The following is a 5,621-nucleotide window of genomic DNA, read 5'->3' as shown; positions in this document are numbered from 1 at the left end:
TGTCTTGAATGATCATTGCCATGTATATGTGTGTTATGTAACAAAATCAGTGTACACAACATATCTGACAAATTTGTGTATATATAATCATGGGCAATTTATTGCATTCCTTTACAAATCACATTTCGTGGGTTTTTTGGCCCTCTCCATCCTAGTCTGGATGCATGGAGTCGGGAACAGCCACTGGTGGCGCTGTATATAATTGTGACCTATTTCAGCTTGCCGTAGCTCATTTAGATTTTATTGTAAAACGAAAAAGTAGATGTTAAATTTGATGACCAGTTTAGTATGATAGAAAGCGTTTACAGTCTTCAAATAACCACAATAGACAGAGTGGGGGTCAAGACTGAATATATATGATTCAGGCATTTCATACTAAATGCTTTCTATTAATTTCACTTTCAAGTAACATTCATGAGATATGTCTACGTCATAACCTCGTAAAGGTTATTAGCATATTGTGTACGCAGTGCGCATGCTTCAGGCTCCTTTTCTGTATTCAACAACGCATACATCGTCACAGCGAGGTCAATTGAAATTTACGTTACTTGCAACATAACGTTCAGCACCGTCAACGGGTTTCACTCTTTGTGATGTTGCGATAACTATATATTTGATTAATGAGTAGAATCGAGGCAAAATTTCAAGACTCGTATAGAAATGGACAAAGGACCTGCAATATAATTGGAAGGTAGCCAGGCTACCAATCCCCTGTTAAGAGTGATCATTCCGGGATTTTAAATATCAGGGTTTAAATTTTGGGAAGTTATATAACTTTCCTGATGTTAGAACCTCTTGACCCTGTGTGCATCGTTGTCAAAACCCTTCTCAGTCAGGAAATGGCTCTCTTGGTGATGTTCTACCAGAATTACGTGTTGTATTTTTAATTATATAAGCTTTAGTTACATCCATGAAGGTTTTTCAGTCATTATTTCAAATTAACAGTCAATGCATAATGCATCTGTATTTGTTATGCAGTCTGAAATTAGTATATTGCTGTGGTAAAAATGATAACATCATGTGATTTATTTTCTCCTGTTTGAAGATGGGTAAAATCATGTCAATATTGTCCATATTATATCAGAAGTGGTAATTTCACACGTGATGGCACAACTATGAAAGATTGTACAGCATGATAATGTACTGTAAACTGCTTATTTATACTTTGTTGTACTGTAATATACTGCTGATACATTATTAACTTATATGTAAATTATTAAATAAACAAGGTATCGATCTACCAATAATTGCTTCAATTAGAGTCGTAAACTCAAAATCAAAATTAGAGAATTGAAGATATCATCACAAAATGAACAAATCTAAGAGGTCTGCCCAAGGTAGTTTTCAAGAAGTAGAAAAAGTTGACATGGATGACTGACGACAATGGACGGCGAGAGACAATCACTCACTCTGCTCGACGAAGACGACAGTGGAGCTAATAAATATGAAAAACAAAATTATATAGTTTTTTTTTTTTGTGTTTACAACATTTTTTTATTGGGCTTCTTTAATGAAGTTACATAGCATATAAAACTTATGAAACCTTAGTATTTTCTAAGTGTACATTATGTGATACAAGGAATCAAGGGGGACCACTTCTTGTAGTGTGCCTCTTGTTTATTATTTTGTCTTGCAATTTGTCTTTCAATTTCAAAATATCTTTTCAGCAAATGCTTGAAATTTAGGTAGTTTGGCACTGTTTTTTTGAATTTTGAGAAATAGATATGTTTTCTAGCAAGTAGACTTATAAAGTTCACTTGCCAACTATATTCAGGATTCCCCAATATCAAACAAAGTTTATTTGGCACACTACTGAGCTGAAGTGCTTCCCCTAGATTTACAAAGATATCTTGCCATAGGGACACCACATACTTACATAACATAAAGAGGTGTTCAAGCGTTTCTGGGTGATCATTGCAAAAGGTACATTTTTCTTCTGGGAAGCGTTGTGGGTTAATTTTGTGCAGTTGATAATTAGTGTACAGAATATTGTGTAACAGTTTGAATTGAAATTCTCTGGTTTTCGTGTCTGTTGTTAAGTTGATGACCATTTTATACATTTGGTTCCATTCTATTACATCAGTGAATCTATTTTCAATTATTGACTGACTTCTGGGTTTCATAAAAATTCTGTTGATTAGCTCTCTTTTTAAAGATTTTCTTGTTATATTTTCTAGGTGAATTTGTTTATTTTCAACTCTAATTGTTATTTCTTTACGTTCCAGATTACTTGCCAGTTTTAATTCTTCTGGGATAGTGTTACACAATCCAATCCATTTTAGTTTGTCAATCATTGTTAGACCTCTCCTCTGAAAATCAACCCAAGGTTTCATTCTTTTACCACTGTATAGATCAGATATGTATCTAATTCCTAGTTCATCAAACTTGCGGTAATATATTGATTTTCCCCCAATTTTGATTAATTTATTGTTCCATAAAATCTGATCTATTCCTCTATGCTCGTTTATTTCTTGCCATATGTTTAAACAATCTAAAATAAATTCCGTAAATTTCACTGAGAGCAGTCTGGCTGAGAAGTTGCATTTTAATAATATGTACCCTCCAATTTTATTAATTTTGTCTTGTACAAAGAATTTCCAGGGATGGTGTAATTTGTCATTTATTAAACGTTTTATCCAAAGAATCCTTTGAGTTTTCTTTGTGATGAATATATCTAACATTCCTATGCCCCCACTGCCCACCTCCCCTATCATAGTTTTTCTTGCTATTCGGTCTGTACCTTCCCATATAAAATTGTATATTAGTTTTTGAACTTGTTTCAAAACATTATTTTGCACGTATGTATTAGATAGAATATATGTAAATTGAGATAACCCAAATGTTTTGATTATTTGAATCTTCCCAAACAGGGAAAGTTTTCTACACTTCCATAGGTTTTTCTATATTTTTTTCTCTCATTTCCACTCTATCGTATGAATAGTATACTCCTACAATCTTAATAGGCTAGGTGGGCCACTTTACCCCGAATTTCTCATCTTTTTTGTTTCTCCATTTTCCCAGCCAGACCGCTTCCGTTTTTTCTTTGTTTATTTTCAACCCAGAGCATGTCTGAAATTTTTTCATCTTGCATAATAAAACTTCCACAGATTTACAGTCAGAGAGACAGCATGTCATATCATCCGCAAATGCGGATTCCTTAACATGCTGCCCTGCCACTGAAATACCAATAATATTTTTGTCTTCCCTTATTGCAATAAGTAATGTTTCCAGTACCAATATAAATAAAGCTGGCGACAAAGGGTCCCCTTGTCTCACCCCTCTTTGGACTTCAAAATATCCTGTGCTATAACCATTATTCATTATGCTGCTTTGAATGTTTGTGTACATTACTTTGACCCATCTACTGAAATTTTCCCCAAATCCAAATTTTTCTAAAACATGTAAAAGAAATTTCCAATTGACGGTGTCGAAGGCCTTTTCAAAGTCTATTGCCAACAAGATGCCAGGCAAACCCTGCTCCAGTGTATAGTTGTAAATTTCGTCTATCAGTCTTATATAATCTCCTGCTATTCTTCCCTTCACAAAAGCAACCTGAGATAAACCAATTATCTCCAGCAAGATTTGTTCAACTCTTTTTGCTAAACATTTTGATGCAAGTTTCATGTCCACGTTTAAAAGTGTGATTGGCCGCCAGTTTTTAAGTTGCTGTTGGTCTCTCCCTTGTTTTTCAATTAAAGTTATTATACCTTGACGTTGTGAGACTGAGAATTCCCCTTTATGGTACCCAGAATTTAGGGAATCAACAACCATTTTTCCCACTATGGGCCAAAAGGTCTTGTAGAACTCTGAAGTCAATCCATCATTTCCCGGGCTCTTATTTTTTGGAAGTGATTTCAACACATTGAATACCTCCCCAATGGATAGTAGTCCCTCACAAACATTTTTTGATTTTTCCTCCAGTTTGGGTATTTTGTCATTTAAAAATTCCTGCAGGTTTGGGTTCTCTTTAGTGATTGCCCTATAGAGATCTTCATAAAATGATTTTATTTCCAGAAGTACCTCTTTATGATTTTCTATAGTTCTATTGTTCTTTTTAAGTCGCGTTATAACCGATCTACTTTTTTTTGTTTTTAATAAACCCAGGAAGTATTTATTATTCTTTTCGCCTTTTTCATACCAGCTTGCTCTAGATCTAATTATTTGCCCTTCTGTGATGTAGTTGTATCCTTTTTCTAGTTCATGTCTGGCTTCCTCTAAATTATTTAAATTATTTTCAGTTGGGGTGTTGCAACATAATTTTTCCAGGAGTATAATTTCCTTTTCACATTCTTTAATTTTATCTTTACGGCTTTTGGCCTTTTTTTTACAGTATTTTATAGAGAATTCTCTTGTTTTATATTTTATGTAGTCCCAAATAAGTCCCTTGTCCTTGTTTTCTACTTCCATTTTCCACACTGAAATTTTTTCTGTTAAACTTTTTACAAAGACTTCGTCATTTACAAGGCTAGCATTGAATTTCCAGTGTGATGGACCTCGATTTAATTCGACTAAGTTAAGTATAAGTTGAACTGCAGAATGGTCTGATTGCACTCCTGGAATAATCTCAACTTTATTCACCAGGCTTTGCAGGTCATTCGATATGAAAATGTAATCTAGCCTACTTTGTATTACATAAGGTTTACCTCTCCGCCATGTGAATCGCTGTACCTCTGGGTTCAATAGACGCCAGATATCTACTACATTGTATTTTTCCATAATGTCGTTCATTTGGTTTGCTGATTTTTGCCAAAATTTGGGGTTACCTCCTCCTCTATCTAATTTTAAGTTCATTGCAAAATTTAGATCCCCTCCCCAAATTATCTCGCTTTGTGGTTCAAAGGGATTGTCCAACAGCAACTGGTCAATTTGTGACAAAAAGTGGTTATGTTCTATTTCTCTGTTAGGAGCATATGTGTTTAAAATTATAAAGGATCTTCCACCACATACAGCATGGAGCAGAACATACCTACCATCCTCCCGGTCAATAATGCATTTTTTAATGGATAAATTCAAATCTTTAGCTATCACCATCACCCCCCTGCTAGCGCTTGTACCATGGGCGAACCAGCACTGGCCTTTGAATTGTAATGACCAAAACTGTTCATCTGATGGGGTGCTATGTGTTTCTTGTAATAAAATTAGGTTAGCGTTTTTCTTGTTCAGCCAGATTGAAATCTTTTTCCTTTTCTTGTAATCCCGCAACCCCCTGGCATTGAAGGTTAAAATACTAAGTTCCATCAATCACATAATTATACATATAATCAGGTTTCAAGTTGAAATATTTTGCCCATTTTTGAAGTATAACAACAACATAACTTAAATAAAAACATATAAAAGCTAAAACAAATAATCCACACATAAATACATAACAAGAGATTGAGTTAACCAAAAGGTGGAGTGCAGGTGTTACCATGTTGGTAGAAACAAATTACTTACAAAAAAACACCTATCTTACCTCCGGCCCCAAAATGACAGTTACTCACATGTAAACCTCATCGAAGCTCAAATCAATTTTAGTTCCATTTAATGTAGTATTACTCATTTAATGTCCTTAACTGTCATCTGCTTCATCTTGCCGTCGTCCCCTTCGACCATTAATGTAGCGGGTACACGCCAAGCCA

This window comes from Saccoglossus kowalevskii, chromosome 6, assembly GCF_978046115.1.
Source record: "Saccoglossus kowalevskii chromosome 6, keSacKowa6.1, whole genome shotgun sequence".
NCBI classification, from domain to species: domain Eukaryota; kingdom Metazoa; phylum Hemichordata; class Enteropneusta; family Harrimaniidae; genus Saccoglossus; species Saccoglossus kowalevskii.
The sequence above is the reverse complement of the archived record's forward strand: the minus strand, read 5'-3'. Positions refer to the sequence as shown.